At 39.8% G+C, this 17,762-nt stretch overlaps 1 long non-coding RNA gene across 1 annotated transcript in view; it reads left to right on the top strand.

Moving 5' to 3' along the window:
- Positions 1-17,762, top strand: part of LOC122893460 — a 103,990-nt gene that overhangs the window by 79,059 nt on the left and 7,169 nt on the right. The window contains exon 2 of the long non-coding RNA XR_006381636.1: positions 1,316-1,413. This is a non-coding gene — a long non-coding RNA (uncharacterized LOC122893460). The remainder of the gene's footprint in view (positions 1-1,315; positions 1,414-17,762) is intronic.

The raw sequence follows: 17,762 nt of genomic DNA, 5'->3' as shown, positions 1-17,762 counted from the left end.
TGACTTGCAGCTTCATGGTTTGATTCCCAGTTTGGCCCTTTCACAGCTAGAAGTTCCCCTGAATCTTTCCTTCTGAATCTTTCCTTCTGAAAGGAGTGGTTCCTTTGAACTCTGCTTATGTCTCGGTATTAACGGGAAAGATTCAGAGGCCAATGCTGGCAGAGTGGAGTTTGAACCTTGCAAAAATGCTCAGTGTAGGGCTTTCTCTCCTAATGCCCCTGCAAGTATATTGGGAAGATTCTAAGCAGAGCTATCTACTGACTTGTTTGTCAGACCCACCTATGTAAAATCTTCCATTTGCAAGAATTGATTCTCTCACCCCCTCAATCCACATGCTTCTTGTGGGAGAAACAATATTTTTGCAATGGGTTTTCTGCGCTGCCTTCAGCTAATGGAAGACTCCCTCCCCTAGGAAAGTAGAATTAAGAGGAAGGTCTCAGTGGAGCCAGTTTCTTGAACAAAGGAAATAGAATCCTGCCGGCTGGGGAACATCAGGTTTTCCTCCAGGTAGTGTTAGGGAAATGACTACCACCTACCACAATAGAAAAACCCCAAATCTCAGTGGCTTAACACTCTAGGAGTATCTTTCTCATTCACGCATGTAGGAATGCTACCCGGACACATGGCCTCCAGGTTGTCGTGGCAGAAGGAGAGAGAGCTGGAGGATCACAAGGGATGTTTTTAAGGGTCAGGTTTTAGATCATTTCCATTTGCATTCCACTAGCCTGGATGAAATCAGATGATGCAAACGTAACTACAAGAGAGGCAGAGAAATGGAGTCTGTCTGACTCCAAGGAAGAAGAAATATTATAGTGATTACGTATTGCCTCACCACATAGGTGAACCGGAAAACAAGGAAAGCCAGTCCCCAGAGAAAGGGGGAAATGAAGTAGGCACCTGCTACAAACAGCCTTGTTATAAGGAAACCCCCTTGTGTCCTGAGGCAGTTCAAGGGGTCTCTGCACCTACAGTGAGTAGCATACCAATACAGCCTTTAACATCCATGGCACAAAAACACTTTAAAAGACTTGAAGATGACATGGCTCGAGGTCAAGCCCAGCTCCTCATGGTGATAAAAAGGTGAAGTTCTACACATTTCCAACTCTGGGCTTCTAACCACAAATGACTAGGGAGGCACAGGTGTTCTGGTGCTGTGGAGGTCTGTTGGGTCACATTTAAAAAGATGAAACTTTTCATACCACCAACTGAGAGTGTCCCCTTCAAGGCAGTCAGGGTTTATTTGTTTATTTATTTATATATTTAGAAAGAGCATACTGTTCTCTTGCAAAGGTCACATTTTTTTTTTGCATTTCAGACAGAGAGCTGTAAAGCAAGAAGGAAGAGTGACTCCAAGAGCAGAGCGAAGGAAGCAAGTGCACCATCAGCATCTGGATGGTTCTATGTACAGATAGAGTAAGAGCAACCTGGGCGCTGGCGTCACAGGCTCTTACGGCTCATCCTTGAAATCCCGTCCTAAGCACTTCATTTATTGACTTCCTTCTCAGTCTTCCCAACCTCATCTTCTTGTCCTTAACATTTCATATTTAGTGATTCCTGTCAATTTCCCCAGACTGCCTCCAGTCTGTTTCTTTCTGTCCTGCTGCACCTATCAGCTCAAATTGTCCTTGACCTCCTCTTCCTCAAATAAAATTCCACTCACTTTCCTCCAGCCTTCTTCAAAGCCATCCCTGTGCCACCAAAGATGATCAGATCACCCCCTCTTCTGTGACACCATAATCTTTACCGTTGCTCTGTCTTGAATTTATTTCATTGTCAGTTGGTCTCCCCTGGCCCTGTCCAACCTCTGAACTTGAGCCTGGGCACTCCTTGAAGATAGGCTTATCTTACTTATAAACTACTTGCTATGGAGTCACCTATTGTCTGACACAGGTAAACAAGCAAGTAAACGAGTGAATGAAAGAATCTATAAATCTTGCTCCCATACTTGTACACACAAACTCACTGATATGCTTAGTGGTATTAGAACATTAGTTCCACTGGGGAAGGGACCAGGTTTATCATGCCCATCCATATCCCTAGTGTGTAGATTAGTGCCTGGCATATAGTAGTTTCTCATTAAATGCTTGCTGAATAAATGAGAGAACCAAAAGATCAATATACATGTGAAAAAAATTAAGTCCTTCCCAATATTACACCTCTGATTTCTTGGAAAGTAGTCTGGATTTTTAGATAATACTTTCCCCTGTGCCCTGTTACAGGAGGATGATAAATTGGTTTTACTTCACTTAAAACTCTGATTAGTTGGAACACCCTATTGATAAGAATTCAAATTTGGTTCCGTGGAAAAGAGCACTGCGATTGATTAGTGATGCTTGTCTTGGAAAAAGTAGAAGGAAGTGGTGACGCTCTTTCATCTCCAAACTAGAGAAAATTCCAAGGTAATACTTAAGTAATACTTGATAGTGTAGTCCTTGCTGGAGATGTCTGTATGAGAAATAAAGTAGGGCTGGAATGATCAAAATGTCTACAGTTCCCAGGTAACTTGAATTTGAAAAAAAAAAAAAAGGCAAAAAGTTTTAAAAGAAATTAGTTAACAAGCTTCAGTTGTATAGGTAAATCGATCAATTTGCATTGCCAAATTTGCAGGCACCAAAATATGGGACCATAAAAACTAGTCATCCAGTCATGCAATACACAGACTGAAGCAAGTGCTTGGGTGCCTTGGAACAAGTCACCTTGAGATTCTCTGTGGCATTACATTAGTGCCATTCATTAAGTATTTCTAATATTTCTTGGCATTACATTAGTGCTATTCGTTAAGTATTTCTAGTATTTCTTTTGCTAAGCAAATGATAGGATTGCATTTTCTCTGACTTCTTAAAGTTGGGTGTGGTCATAAGATGCATTATTAGCCAGTGAAATGTGAGTGGAGCTGACATGGGCCTCCTTTGGGTAAAAGCCTCCAAGGGCTAGTATATGGTTTGCTCTTCTGTCCCTTTCCAGAGCAACCGGCAAAGCTCCAGATGGTAGGGACTTTTCGTCAGTCTGAATCGCTGAATGAGGACAGCACAGAGCAGAGGCTCCAGCTGATCTGCTGTGGATGTTGAACATGGAACAAGAAAGAAACCTTTGTTAACATTTTTAAGTCACTGAAATTAGGGATTTCATATTTATTGTTACAGTATAACCAAGTCTGTCCTGACAGATACATTCTCCAAATAAGGGAATTTGCAATATGCCACAGCGCAAGGTAGAGATAAGACTAGTCGCTAAGGACCAGTTACTTGGCTAAGCATCCCCTTCTCTAAACTGTGGCTTCTGTTCATCTGAAATATTTAGGAAAAGAATCAATAGAGGGAGAAATGAAAGCTCTACCTCCCACTGCTCCCCGTCATGAACCTTGTGCTCCAGCCGAACAAAGCAATGCACTGTTCTTTATAATCACCCCCAGGCTTTCTCATTTCATGCCTTTGTTCCCACTGTCCTCTCTCCTTAGAAAACCTTTCTATCACCTTGTATCCAAGTCACTCCTGTCTCCCAAGGACCAGCTACAGTGCTGACTCCTCCAAATGTATCTTCCCACACACTAGGACTGATGTCTCCCTCTTCTGAACTCACAGAGTACTTTACCATTATCTCTCTTATAATGTTTCATTGTCTACCATAAAGATTTAGTGGTGATTATGTAAAAGACGCAAGGGAGGGAGGAGAAAGGCAAAAGAGAAAAAGATAAAGGAGCATATTCAGGGGACTATGGGTGCCAAGGTAGAAACAACTTTTGCAAATTTAGGAAATCGGTCTTTGTTTCTCTATTTTGTATTTTCAGCTTCCCTGCACAAGCTACTCCTTCTCTGTGCTGCCCCATTTTTCCTGTGCCCTATCATTACCTCTTCCCAAGTATGCCTTCTGATTAGCTATGATGGGTTGATTGTTCCAATAAGATGTATTCTTGCTAACAGGTGAAGGAACCTGTGATCCCTGCTGATTAAGTTACATGTACTTCCGTTGTTCTTCCTTTCATCCCTTGGTGGTTCATGACACATGTTGATGGCAATTCTACCGTCTCTAGGATATACAATTTGAAAAATGAAAACCTTATCTACTTTATTGGCCCTTTGGATACAAATTAATTCACAGTGGCTGGTGCAAAATTAAAATCCTGGATCTCTTGTTCGAAAATTACTGAGAACTTCAAGATGGCAACAACAGAACATTAAACCTAAGGTGAGGCCTTTCCAGGCATGGGGATCCTGTATAACTGCACAGGTTGCATACCCATGAAGTCAGCTCTCTGTGATTGGGGAGCTTTCAATGCCTTCAGATCCTACAGTGTAGGTGGTGGCCAATTCCAGTTATATGAAGATCTTCTCCAAAGAGGCAACATCTTCATCTAGCTCCTTCTATCTACTAGACATGTTCTAACCATTGCATGAAGACATTGACTGCCAGAAATCAATTATCTAAGGAGTCTGACAACCTTCAAGAATGTAACCTGCTCCTCTTGTTCTCTGAGAGAAAATGGGATGCATTTCAGCATCAAAGCGGCAACTTCACTCAGCTTCTTCCCATTACCCTTCAAGATGCTGCCATAGATTGAATGATTGTGTCCACCCCAAATTCCTATGTTGAAACCTAATTCCCAATTTGATAATATTTAGAGGTGAGGCCTTTGGGAGGTGACTAGGTCATGAGGGTGGAACCTTCACGAATGGGATTAGTGCCCTTTAAAAGAGACCAGAGAGTTTTCTCACCCCTTTCACCTTGTGAAGACATGGCAAGAAGAGCGCTATCTACAAATCAGGCATCAGTCTCTCATCAAACACTGAATCCGCTGGTGCCTTGGTCTTGGACTTCCCAGCTTGGGAACTGTAAGAAACAAATTTCTTTTTTTTTTTTTTTAAAGATTTTCTTTATTTATTTGTCAGAGAGAGAGGGAGAGAGAGCGAGCACAAATTTCTGTTGCTTATAGCCATTCAACTTGTGTTATTCTTTTATAGCAGCCCAAATGGACTAAGACAGAGTCCAAGGAAGAGTTTTGATTGTCCTCATTTTCCTCTAAGGGTTTCTATGTATTCATCTCCTAGAGCACTTATCTATTTCTTGGCAGAGTTGAAAGTTTGCCCATATCTTCTAAGAACTGTGGTCTTGATGGCCTGGGAGTATGTTTTATTTTATCTTAAAAAAATTTTTTTTTCCTACCTAAATCAAAGGGAGGTTGAGAATACTTTTAGCTTATGTTGTCTAACTCCTCTACAGTTCAATTCCACATCAAGGTAACAGAGAAACTGTGGAATATTCTCCAGTAGGGCAGGCCAGCAGGAGTTCCCAGCATGGATCTGTGATGCTTTGTGATCCACTCACAGCTTTGGAGAGTACACCACACACAGGGGAGGACTAGTCCGCTCTGTTCAAAATTCCGGGAAACACCAAAAGATTGTTACAGGACCTGGAAGTCATATTGCTATTGTCCTTGGCTTGCCTTTGACAAACTAAGTCAGTAAGTTTGGTAAGTGAGTGTGCAGGGCAGATGAGGTCAATGTGGTGGCTTCAGTCCCCGTGGGGCCAGGACCAGGAGGCTCTGCTTGGCGATCCTATTCATTTACAGTCCACATCTGCAGTGATTAGACCAGCGAACACTCTGGTGGATTGGTACCCATGTCATACCAGTTGTTACATTTTACTTCCTATTATCCCTAGAACAAACCACACACCCATTTTCAATTTGGTATTTCTACTCTATACCAATGACTTAGAATTACTAGGACACTGGTGTGCTGAAGCCGGCTCAGACCAGCTTACATAACTCCTCCTGACCCTACAATCAGTGAGACAACATTAGTACAGAATCAGGCATAGTGAGAGCATTTACACCACAGAAATCAGCACACACTACAAATCAGGGCTTGTCTGCTTTGTTTACAGAGAGCCCGCTTATTAACTTCATCACGTCACGTATGAGAGATGTGGGTCTCGTTTGCTTACTTATTCATCCATTATTTCACCATGATACAGTAAAACATTTGTTGCTATATAACTTAACCCTTATACAATGGCATTTTCAAGAGTAAGGGGACGCTATTTAAGATTGTACCAGTACAAGCCAGAGTAAATGAAGACTGTCTTGGACAATCCAGAATGTGTTGGCACCATTTTGCATTGCTTCCATGCACTGTGCTTGTTGTTGAGGATACAACAGCTACATGGGAGACATGGTCTCTACTGTTCTGACATTACAGCCTAGTGAGCTAAAAGAACACATTGGTAAATAGCATTATTTTCTGTTTCGTCTTCCATGAATAGGATCAAGAAGTTGAATCAAATACTACGAAAACAGCTATGTAAAAACAGGTTTTATCTTACTGATCTAACCTGAAGAAATTTTGAGTTATGACCACATAAAGCAATTTGGTTGTCCTAAAAAACAAACTGTAAACACTATTATGTTTCAAGTGATCACCCTAAAAGGCTGTGTATTTATCCCAGTGAGGCTGCCATTACCAGAATACTCAAGTCCCAAGGATATTTTGAGAAGTTTTGATGGCAGGCAGTTTTCATCCTTGTAGTATAGATTTAACTTTTGAATTGGAGTGGAAGTCACCTGGCTTCACATTAAGTGTGATGAAGAAAGAAAGTGGCCAAGCCGGGTAGAACACTTTGGTTTAAAGCAAGGAATCCTAAGGTCATGAGATGAAGTTTACCACATGGTTACTTAAAGTGGCTTTAAAAATGGACACTAGAGAAAGCTTCTAAGTTGAAGTTTTACTCAGTTCATCTGGATAAGTATTCTTTTTTTTTAAATTAACATATAATGTATTATTTGCCCCAGGAGTACAGGTCTGTGTATCATCAGGCTTACACATTTCACAGCACTCACCATAGCACATACCCTCCCCATTGCCCATAACCCAGCCACCCTATCCCCCCCTCACCCTCCATCAACCCTCAGTTTGTTTTGTGAGATTAAGAGTCTCTTATGGTTTGTCTCCCTCTTGATCCCATCTTGTTTCACTTGTTCCTTCCTTACCCCCTACAATCCCCACCCTGCCTCTCAAATTCCTCATATCAGGGAGATCATATGATATCACTTATTTCGCTCAGCATAATACCCTCTAGTTCCATCCATGTTGTTGCAAATGACAAGATTTTGTTTCTTTTGATGGCTGCATAGTATTCCATTGTGTGTGTATATGTATATATGTATATGTATGTGTATATATATATATATATACCACATCTTCTTTATCCATTCATTTGTTGAAGGACATCTAGTTTCTTTTCCATAGTTTGGCTATTGTGGACATTACTGCTATAAATATTCAGGTGCATATGCCCCTTTGGATCTCTACATTTGTATCTTTGGGGTAAATACCCAGTAGGGCGATTGCTGGGTCACAGGGTAGCTCTATTTTCAACTTTTTGAGGAACCTCCATACTGTTTTTCCAACATCTGCTGTTTCCTGACTTGTTAATTTTAGCCATTCTGACTGGTGTGAGGTGGTTTCTCATTGCGGTTTTGATTTGTATTTCCCTGACGCTGAGTGATGTGGAGCACTTTTTCATGTGTCTGTTGGCCATCGGGATGTCTTCTTTGCAGAAATGTCTGTTCATGTCTTCTGCTCATTTCTTGATTGGATTATTTGTTCTTTGGGTGTTGATTTTGATAAGTTCTTTATATATTTTGGATACTAGCCCTTTATCTGATATGTTATTTGTGAATATCTTCTCCCATTCTGTCAGTTGTCTGATGTTGTCAATGTTTCTAGGAAGAAGTTGCTGTGGCTGAGGTCAAAGAGGTTGTTGCCTGTGTTTTTCTCAAGGATTATGGTGGATTCCTATCTCACAATGAGGTTTTTCATCCATTTTGGGTCTATTTTTGTATGTGAAGTAAGGAAATGGTCCAGTTTTATTCTTCTGCATGTGGTTGTCCAGTTTTCCCCAACATCATTTTTTGAAAAGACTTTCTTTTTTCCGTTGGACCTTATTTCCTACTTTGTTGAAGATTAATTGACCATAGAGTTGAGGGTCCATTTCTGGGACTCTGTATTCTGTTCCACTGGCCTATGTGTCTGTTTTTGTGCCAGTACCATACTGTCTTGATGATGACAGCTTTGTAATAGAACTTGAAGTCTGGAATTTGGGTACCACCAACTTTGGTTTTCTTTTTCAACACTCCTCTGGCTATCTGGGGTCTTTTCTGGTTCCATATAAATTTTAGGATTACTTGTTCCATTTCTTTGAAAAAAATGATGGTATTTTGATAAGGATTGCATTAAATGTTTAGATTGCTTTAGGTATCATAGACATTTTCACAATATTTGTTTTTCCAATCCATGAACATGGAGTGTTTTTCCATTTGTGTGTGTGTGTGTGTGTGTGTGTGCCTTCCTCAATTTCTTTCATGAGTACTCTATAGTTTTCTGAGTACAGATTCTTGGCCTCTTTGATTAGGTTTATTCCTAGGTATCTTATGGTTTAGGGTGGAATTGTAAATGGGATAAACTCCTTAATTTCTCTTTCTTCTTGTTTAAAAATGCAATGGATTTTTGTGCATTGATTTTATATCCTGACACTTTACTGAATTCATGTATGAGTTCTAGCAGTTTCGGAGTGCAGTCTTTTGGGTTTTCCACATAGTATCAAATCATCTGCAAAGAGTGAGAGTTTGACTTCTTTTTTTCCAGTTTGGATGCCTTTAATTTCTTTTTGTTGTCTGATTGCTGAGGCTAGGACTTCTACTACTATGTTGAATAGCAGTGATGGTAGTGGACATCCCTGCCATGTTCCTGACCTTAAGGGACAAGCTCTCAGTGTTTCTCCATTGAGAATGATATTTGCTGTGGTTTTTCATAGACAGTGTGTATGGTATTGAGGTATGTACCCACTATCCCTACATTTTGAAGAGTTTTGATCAAGAAAGGATGCTGTACTTTGTCAAATACTTTCCCAGCATCTACTGAGCGTATCATATGGTTCTTGTTCTTTGTTTTATTAATGTATTGTATCACATTGATTGATTTGCAGATGTTGAACCAGCCTTGCAGCCCAGGAATAAATCCCACTTGGTTGTGGTGAATAGTCCTTTTAATGCACTGTTGGGTCCTGTTGGCTAGTATTTTGGTGAGAATTTTTGCATCTGTGTTCATCAGGGATATTGGTCTGTAATTCTCCTTTTTGAGGGGCTGTTTGTCTGGTTTGGGGATCAAGGTAATGCTGGCCTTATTAAAGTAAGTTTGGCAGTTTTCCTTCCATTTCTGTATTTTGGAACAGTTTCAGGAGAATAGATATTAATTCTTCTTTAAATGTTTGGTAGAATTTCCCTGGGAAACTGTCTGGCCCTGGGCTCCTGTTTTTGGGAGATTCAATCTTCTTCAATCTCCTTACTAGTTATGGGTCTGTTCAGCTTTTCTCTTTCTTTCTGGTTCAGTTTTGGTAGTTTATATGTCTCTAGGAATGCATCCATTTCTTCCAGATTTGGCCAGATTTGCTGGCCTATAGTTGCTCATAATATATTCTTATAATTGTTTGCATTTCTTTGGTGTTGGTTGTGATCTCTCCTCTTTCATTCATGACTTTATTAAATTGAGTCCTTTCTTTTTTTCATTTTGGTAAGTCTGACCAGGAGCTTATCAATCTTATTAATTCTTTCAAAGAACCAGCTTCTAGTTTTATTGATTTGTTCCACTGTTCTTTTGGTTTCTGTTTCATTGATTTTTGCTCTGATCCTTATTATTTCTCTTCTCCAGCTGGGTTTAGGCTTTCTTTGCTGTTCTTTATCCAGCTCCTTTAGATGTAGGGTTATGTTGTGTATTTGAGACCTTTCTTGTTTCTTGAAAAAGGCTTGTATAGCTATATACTTACCTCTCAGGACTGCCTTTGCTGCATCCCAAAGATTTTGAACCATTGTGTTTTGATTTTCATTTGTTTCCATGAATTTTTTCAATTCTTCTTTAATTTGTTGGCTGACCCTTTCATTCTTTAGGAGGGTGCTCTTTAGATCCATGTATTTGAGTTCTTTCTAACTTTCTTCTTGTGATTGAGTTCTAGCTTCAGAACATTGTGGTCTGAAAATATGTAGGGAGTGATTCTAGTCTTTTGGTACTGGTTGAGACCTGATTTGTGATCCAGGATGTGATTCTGGAGAGTGTTCAATGTGCACTAGAGAAGAATGTGTATTCTGTTGCTTTGGGATGGAATGTTCTGAATATATCTGTGGTGTCCGTCTGGTCCAGTGTGTCATTTAAAGCCTCTATTTCCTTGTTGATCTTTTGTTTAGATGATCTGTCCATTTCAGTGAGGGGGTGTTAAACTCCCCTACTATTACTGTATTATTGTTGATGTGTTTCTTTGATTTTATTATTAATTGACTTATATAATTGGCTGCTCCCTTGTTAGGGGCATAGATATATAAAATTGTTAGTTCTTCTTATTGGATAGACCCTTTAAGTATGATATAGTGTCCTTCCTCATCTCTTATTATAGTCTTTGGCTTAAAACCTAATTGATCTGATATAAGGATTGCCACCCCAGCTATCTTTTGATGTCTGTTAGCATGGTAAATTGTTTTCCACACCCTCATTTTAATTCTGGAGGTGTCTTTGGGTTTAAAATGAGTTTCTTGTACACAGCATATTAAAGGATCATTTTTTAATCCATTCTGATACCCTGTGTCTTTTTTTTTTTTAAAGATTTTATTTGTTTATTTGACAGAGATCACAAGTAGGCAGAGAGGCAGGCAGAGAGAGAGAGAAGGAAGCAGGCTCCTCACTGAGCAGAGAGCCCAATGCAGGGCTTGATCCCAGGACCCTGAGATCATGACCTGAGCCGAAGGCAGAGGCTTTAACCCACTGAGCCACCTAGGCGCCCCTACCCTGTGTCTTTTGACTGGGGCATTTAGCCCATTTACATTCAGGGCAACTATTGAGAGATATGAATTTAGTGCCATTGTATTGCCTGTAAGGTCACTGTTACTGCATATTGTCTCTGTTCCTTTCTGGTTTGTTACTTTTAGGCTCTGTCTTTGCTTAGAGGACCCCTTTCAATATTTCCTGTAAGGCTAATTTGGTGTTTGCAAATTCTTTTAATTTTTGTTTGTCCTGGAAGCTTTTTCTCTCTCCTTCTATTTTCAATGATAGCCTAGCTGGCTATAGTATTCTTGGCTGCATATTTTTCTTGTTTAGTGCTCTGAATATATCATGCCAGTCCTTTCTGGCCTGCCAGGTCTCTGTGGGTAGGTCTGCTGCCAATCCAATATTTCTGCCATTGTATGTTACAGACCTCTTGTTCTGAGCTACTTTCAGGATTTTCCGTTTGTCACTAAGACTTGTAAGTTTTACTATTAGATGAGGGGGTGTGGACCTATTTTTATTGATTTTGATGGGGTTTCTTTGTGCCTCCTGGCTTTTGATGCTTATTCCCTTTGCCATATTAGGGAAATTCTCTACTATAATTTGCTCCAGCATACCTTCTGCCCTCTCTCTCTTTCTTTTTCTTCTTGGATCCCAATTATTCTAATATTGTTTTGTCTTATGATATCACTTATCTCTTGATTTCTCCCTCGTGGTCCAGTAGTTGTTTGTCTCTCTTTTGCTCAGCTTCTTTATTCTCCATCATTTGGTCTTCTATATCACTAATTCTTTCTTCTGCCTCATTTATCCTAGCAGTAACAGCTTCCATTTTTTATTGCACCTCATTAATAGCTTTTTAAATTTCAACTTGGTTAGATTTTAGCTCTTTAACTAAAATTTTATTAAATTTTAAATTTTCTTAAAATCCCCAGAAATGGATTTTATTTCTCCAGAAAGGGATTCTCTAATATCTTCCTGTTTTTTTTTCAAGCCCAGCTAGCATGTTGGATAATTGTTGTTCTGAACTCTAGTTCTGACATGTTACTAATGTCCATATTGATTAAGTCCCTATCCATTGGTACTGCCTCTTGTCCTTTTTTTTCTTTTGAGGTGAGTTTTTCTGCCTTGTTATTTTATCCAGATAAGAATAGATGAATGAGAGAACAAAATATTAAAAGGGTGACAAAGACCCCAGGAAAATATATGCTAACCAAATCAGAAGAAACCAGGGGGAGATGTAAGGGGGTGGAGGGAAGATATCTATCTATCTATCTATCGACCTTATATATATAGATAGACAGATATAAGATTTATATAGATATATATAAATCTTATATCTGTCTATCTATCTATATATATATATATATATATATATATATAACTAGTGAATAGAACAGAGCCATCTACTTGGTTTTTGGTGTATTCTGGTCTCTTAGAGGAAATTACTTCCAAAAATTTTAAAGAAAAAAACATATATATACACATACATATATATGTATATACATATATATATATATATATATATACATACATATATATGTATATACATATATATGTATGTATATACACACATATATGTATGTATACATACACACATGTATATATACATACATATATGTATATATATGGGTAAACATGATGAAGGGATGGAATATGACTGTAGAGATGAAAATCAAATAAGATTCTAAAAGATAAGAAGTTGGCTGGAAAAAGAAAAAAAAGAGAAGAAAAAAAAAGAGAAGAAAATGTAATCAAGCTGGAGACTAGAACAAAGACATGCGCTATATTTAGGGTGTATTTTGATCTATTAGAAGAAATTGTGTCCCAAAATTTTAAATAAAAAAACCCCAGATGTATACAAAAAATAAGGTTAAATACAATGAATGGATAAAATATGACTATAACAATGGAAGTTTAAAAAAATTTTTAAAGAAGCTGTTGATAAGATAAAACAGTTAAAAAACATTAAAATAGGAAAGAGAAAAATTTTTTAAAAATAGAATAAGAAAAAATAAAATTAAAAAAATTTAACTTTGAAAGACTGAAGGATCATGGGGAAAATAACCATGAATTCTATGTGTTTCTTTCCCTTAGCTTTGGAGTTCCAGAGTTCTCATTGATCAGTGAACTTGGTCTTGGCTGGATGTTCTTGCTGATCTTCTTGGGGAGGGGCCTATTGCCATGATTCTCAAACGCCTTTACCTGAGGTGGAATTGCACCGCCCTTGCGGGGAGCCAGGCTAAGTAGTCTGCTTGGGTTCACTCTCAGTAGCTTTTGTTCCCTGAATGCTTTCCGTAGAGCTCTGGATGGTGGGAATGAAGATGGCAGCCTCCTAGTCTCTGGTTGGAGGAGCTGAGAGCTCTTGGCCCTATCCCTCAGTGCGCCACTTAGAGAAAAGTAGTCAATCTCTCCCATCTCCCTGTTCTCCAGCTGCACTTTGTGCTCACCTGACCAACTGTTTCTATCTCTGGTACATGGCCCCATTTGGAGTCTCCAAACCCAGCTGATTCCTCCAGCACACTCCTGCACTGCTTCTCCTGAAGGAGGAAAGAGGGGGTTTCCTCGCATCTGCCACTTGTGAGGTCTCTGCCTGAAGAGTAGTGGCCTGACTGTGCCTTGGATCATGATTTAAGGTAATCCCGAGCTGAGAGCTCACTCCTCAGCTCCATCTCAGCAACAGGCTTCCCTGCTCTGATATCTGGGAGCTCTGCCACACTCAGACACCCCTGGTCTTTTTGTGACCCCACAGGTCCTGAGACCACACTGTTGCCATGAGGGCTCCACCCACACTTAGCCTCTGGAGCGATGTCCTTCAGTGGAGCAGACTTCTAAAAGTTTGACTTTGTGTTCCACCTCTCTCTCACTTGCTAGGAGCCAGCCCCTCCCCCCGCAGTCTATCTTCCTGTTGCTTCAGATTCACTTTTCTGCTTGTCCTACCTTCCAGAAAGTGGTCTCCTTTCTGTTCCTAGAATTGCTGCTCTTCTTCTCTTTGATCTCCTGTTGAGTTTGTAGGTGTTCAGAATGGCTTGATAAATATCTAGCGGAACTCCTGGGACCTGATGATATTTCAGTCTCCTACTCCTCTGCCATCTTGCTTCCTTGGATAAGCATTCTTAATTTTTAAAATCACCCCAAGAGCTTTTGGCACCACCTTCAGGTAATGAAGAAAAGCAAGGCTGCCGTGGAATGAAAAAATCCAAGTGGTCTGATATTTATGTCATAGATTCACAAAAATCTTACAGATGTAAATTTTCAGGCTACTAGAAGCATTAAAGCAGCCAGTCAAAAGTCCAAAGTACATATGGTTAATCTTAAAACATTTCTGTGAAGAGAGAATGGTTGCTGGTTTACTGATCTTTAAATGGTGCTCCTTGCAACACAAATTCCTATTAGTAGAAACCAAGCTCAAACCCAGGTACTATCTTACATTCTTTCAATCAACACAGAGTGATGGAGCAACCTCCCATATTTCAGGGCTTGGCCTTGGGTGTAGGGCAGTGAGGGAAGTCACAATGCTCCTGTTTTCTTGGAAGGCACAACTCAAAGAGATAGGCTTTATTCAAACAACATACAAATAAGAGGACACTTTCAAGCTTCTGTGCTAAATGCCATGAAAGGCAAGTTCAGGACCCCCCTGAAAGAGTAGGATCCTCCTGAAGAAGTAAGGTTCAAGCCAGGATGTTAAGAATGAATACGAATTGACTGGTTAAAGGGAGAGAACACACACACACACACACACACACAAACACACTGCAAGAAGAGAACAGCATGTGCAGAAACTCAGGACTCACGTTACTATCAGGGATCATGCTACTTTAGGGATCATGTAACCAAACTCCTCTTTTGATAAGTGAGGATGGTGGAAAGGTCAAGTCTAGAGATCAGATGTCCAGACTCTTCTCATTCAGCATGTGTCTCAGAACCTTCCTCTCTCTTTGAATTCCAGATGTGTCTGGAGTGTGCAGAGAACCTAAGGGCTGGGGTGTGTGTGTCAATATGTGTTGTTCTTAACATTAGCATCTGGGGCTTGCACACACATACACACACATGAACACTCATATACCCCATGTAGGCACATATATCCACATCTGTATGTGTGTAAACACGAAAGGAAAACTGAATTCCACTCCTGGCCATATTGGCATAAGTCACTATCTCATTCTATACCTCAGTTTCCTTATCTGTAAAATAGGGACAAGTCTTCTGGTCTAAAGAATGCCCTGAGTTTTAAAGAGGTACCAATCTGATGATTAACATGAAATCATTAAGTATACACAGTTCTTTGGTGTATTATTATTAAGTAGCCAGAAAATTAAATGATGATTTAGAGAGAACCCTTATGTGGTGACACTATGACTTCACTTCCTTCTTTGTCTTTTAGTCTGGAAATTCTTTACCCCATATTGCCACTTGGTACAGGCTCTAGAGATCTAGCACCATGAGAACAGTCCCACCAGGCCAGGCTCAAAGCTCTTCCAGGTAGGGTTCATGGTCATGAGCTTTGGAATCAGAAATAACCCAGATCACTCTCCTGGCTTTGTTATTTCCAGCTCTGTTGCCCTTAGGAAAGCTTCTTAATCTATCTGAGCCTCATTTCCTCATTTGTAAAATTTGAATACTAAGATTTGTGAGATGTAGAGGCTATTGTTGGAGCCCCTGGGACCCTGTATGACACCCAGTAAGCCTTAGGAAACTTCCCTTGACAGTGCAGTGCCTTGTTTCCAGGATCAGCCTTATACATTGTCCAACATGCAGGAGTCCTGTGCATTTGTGGTGCCGGCATGGATCTGTCATTCTGTGAACTTTAAAAAGTCTTTCAGAGGTACCATTTGTAATTTCGATCTGTCCCATGTCTTCCAGTTGATTTAGTTATTTGTTCATTCATCAAACATTTATTGAGCATCTACTATGTGTCAGACACCATTCTAGGCACTTGGTATACATTGTGGACAAGATACACAAAAAGTGCCACTCTAGGAGGAAGAAGATAGAAAATAAGATGTAAATACAACATATTAGTAAATTCTGTAGTATGCTAAAAGTGATGATAGTGGTAGGGAGTGAGAGAGCAGTGTAGTTGTTCAATGGGTATAAAGTTTCAGTAATACAACATGAGTAAATTTCAGAGATTCTGCTATATAATATATTGCCTCTAATTCATACAGTATTGTGCATTTCAAAGTTTGTTGAGAGGGTAGATCTCATGCTAAGCATTCTTACCACACACACACACACACACACACAAAACCCAAACAAGCAACCAACCAAAAACCAAAAGGATACAAGGAAACTATTGGAGATGATAAATATGTCTATTACCTTAATTATGCTGTTGGTGTCACAAGTATTTGAATATGTCCAAATTCATAAAATTTTATGTACTCGTTATGTGTAGTTCTTTGTATACTAATTATATCAAATTATATATACACACTATCTATTATACATTAAATTGTTAGATAACAAACACATATCAATTATATATAAAGCTCTGTACAATGCAAGGAGCCGTGAAAAATTATCAAGAATGCCAAGGTTTGGGTAGCAAGTATACCTCCTCAGGTTGCTAAGGGTAAACTTAACTGGAAAGAGATTACTTCAGCAAAGATTTTCTTTGAGGTGAGAGATTGAGCTTTGCAGCTATCTGGGAAGTGGGGAGGACAGAGAACATTCCAGACAGAGGGAAAAGGAGCATGGATGGCATATGGGAAGAATAACAAGGAAGGCAGTATGGTGGGAGCAGTGTGAGAAGGGTGGAAACTAGGAGAGGAGGCTGAAATGTTTAAAGAAAACCAGATCACTGAGGGCTTTGGAAGCATTGTTTAGACTCTGGATTTTACCCTGAGTTTATTCAAACATGTATCAGGTTTCTCTTTCACAGACAGCCGCACATTAGAAGCCATGGTGGCTGGGAAGAAGTCAGAAACTTAAAGAAATAACAATTGGTTGGTCCGTTTGCTATTAAAACTAGTGGACAATCAAGGACAACTATTAATGCACCTTCTTTTGTTTATCTAGTCAAATATAGAGCCCTTCCCTTGATGGTTGCTGGACATAACTGAAAAAAACCAGAGAGAGTCCCTATCCACATGGAGATTTCAGTGTAAATAAGGGTCTCTCCATCTTGACACTATTAACATATTGGCCCATTTAATCCTTTGCTCTGGGTTAGGAGGGGGCCATCCTATCCATGGTGGAGAATTCATCCCTCTACCCACTAGGTGACAGTTACACTGCTCCCAGTTGTGACAATCGAAAATGTCTCCAGACATGATAAATGACCCCAAGAGGGGGCAGGCAAAATCATCCCTAGAGAATCACTCTTCAAACTGGAAAGATGGAGTGGACTTTTGTCATTATTTTTGGCTGGTAGCAGCTAAACCTTTTCCCTGTTATTTTGCAGTCCTTCACTTTATGAGATTTAGAGACAGGCCAAGTCTTTTTCCATCTACAGAATCTAAAAATACCAGAAACTTGCTTTCAAGACTCCCCTGTCAACGAGGGCATGCACCTAGGCTTGGTCAATCATACATACTTACTCCTGGTTTCATGCCCAAGGATAGAGCTGCAAAGATGCAGGAACTGTGGGAAATTCTTTGGCAGTGATGGTGAGCACAGCAAAATGTACTTTGCAGGAAAGCAGAAGAAGGATGATCTCCAGGACTGCCTGGTCCAAGTGTACAAGTTCCAGACAGAGTGCTCAATGCTGAAGAAAGCACGGTCCTGCTCACACCATTTTGTGGTGGGTTGTGGTTCATCTTCCAGGATGGCAGTTTTTTGGTTCCCTCAGCGTTTTATCCTATATCCTTTCGATAATTTTTTTTTCTGCACAAATCAGCCCTGTTTAATTTCTGTTGCTTGCCACCAAGAACTCTGTCTGAGACAGAAGATAAGACAGTCAACAAACAATAGTTGATTTCTGAAGACAGAGACCCAAGAGGGTTGGTGTCCACACCT

Source organism: Neovison vison, chromosome 1, assembly GCF_020171115.1.
Source record: "Neovison vison isolate M4711 chromosome 1, ASM_NN_V1, whole genome shotgun sequence".
Classification (NCBI taxonomy): Eukaryota; Metazoa; Chordata; class Mammalia; order Carnivora; family Mustelidae; genus Neogale; species Neogale vison.
This window is presented reverse-complemented; position numbering and strand designations above follow the sequence as displayed.